The sequence below is a fragment of the Staurois parvus genome, unplaced genomic scaffold (assembly GCF_062004578.1).
Source record: "Staurois parvus isolate SC_StPar_1 unplaced genomic scaffold, SC_StPar_1.0 ptg000057l, whole genome shotgun sequence".
Classification (NCBI taxonomy): Eukaryota; Metazoa; Chordata; class Amphibia; order Anura; family Ranidae; genus Staurois; species Staurois parvus.
In genome coordinates this window covers 3,256,087-3,257,385 of record NW_028317853.1, presented here as the reverse complement: position 1 = coordinate 3,257,385, position 1,299 = coordinate 3,256,087, and the positions used below count along the sequence as shown (strand labels likewise).

At 40.7% G+C, this 1,299-nt stretch overlaps 1 non-coding gene across 1 annotated transcript; it reads left to right on the top strand.

Annotated features, from left to right (window-relative positions):
- The first annotated feature begins 924 nt into the window (after positions 1-924).
- LOC149469937 (U1 spliceosomal RNA) lies at positions 925-1,095 on the top strand. Its single transcript, XR_016311476.1, has one exon. It is a non-coding gene; the product is annotated as a U1 spliceosomal RNA (small nuclear RNA).
- The last annotated feature ends 204 nt before the right edge of the window (positions 1,096-1,299 follow it).

Genomic DNA, 1,299 nt, shown 5'->3' with positions numbered 1-1,299 from the left:
CATACACATTAATTCCTGCCCCCCCCCCCCCCCGTGTAACTGACAGCCCTGAGGCTGTGAACAGGAAAACTGCTCTCCAAATTCACCCTCCATATATCTGAGCAAAGAGCACCAAGCCTGTGATCAGGAGCTGCTCTGCTGAAAAACTGAATGACAAAATATTAATAAGCAATATTTTTCATTTTAAATGTTTTCTATTTTTTTGTCCTGGCCATAACAAATATATAAATATATACACAAACTGCTATCCATTCCCCTTAATAGTCCTCTAAGAGCAGTGACTCAACATTGAATCATAGTATATAAACTGGAATCTTCTAGTTTATGAGTTTTCATTGAATTGTCCTATAAGGGAGACACACCCCACATATATTTTATTTAATTTGTTCATTGGAAACCTGTACTGCGGAACTTTATAAAGTACTGATTTTCCATTAAAGATAAACTAGACAAACAAGTAAATACTGCACATGGTGCATGCAGACGTGTGAACTGTAATATCTATCAAAGGATTTGTAATTCTGTCCAGCTGTTTGTGATCAATACACCTGTTTGCCAGCACAGCCAGGAGGGTGACACCATATTCTCTTTTAGGTACACAGTGGTGTCACCTTCCAAACTGCAGCCTGCTGATTGGACCATGAAGAAGCAGCAACAATACTCCACTCTCTCCCTTCATCCTGTGCCCTGTTAACTCACAATCATGCAGCAGTGCCAGACTGGCTAGTAGTGCTACTCCTCCCTCTCCTAGTCTGAGTGCTGCTGTTTGGGGGATGGCTGGAGGCTGATAACAGAACAAATTCCATTACATATTCTCTTGTATAAAGTGGCATCAGAATCCATGCTGGTTCGTACAAACATAAGCTGCCAGCACTATATTCTGATACAGAGAATACAAAGCATACATATAAAAGTGCAGCTCTAATACTTACCTGACAGGGGAGATACCATGATCATGAAGGTGGTTCTCCCAGGGCGAGGCTCAACCATTGCACTCCAGCTGTGCTGACCCCTGCGATTTCCCCAAATGCGGGAAACTCGACTGCATAATTTGTGGTAGTGGGGGACTGCGAAAAAAAAAAAGCGCAGCTCTAAAAATGTGAATACTATATAATAACTTAAAAAATAATATATATATATATATATATATATATATTCTGTTGTATGTAAAATACATTGAGGCTCATTGAGATGCATTAGAATAGGTGGCTGTATGCAGTTGTGCTCTCCTCTCCCCCTGAAGCAAAAATGATTCACCTCTCTCACGTTGTCATGTTCGGATGGCAGTACTGTTGCTGT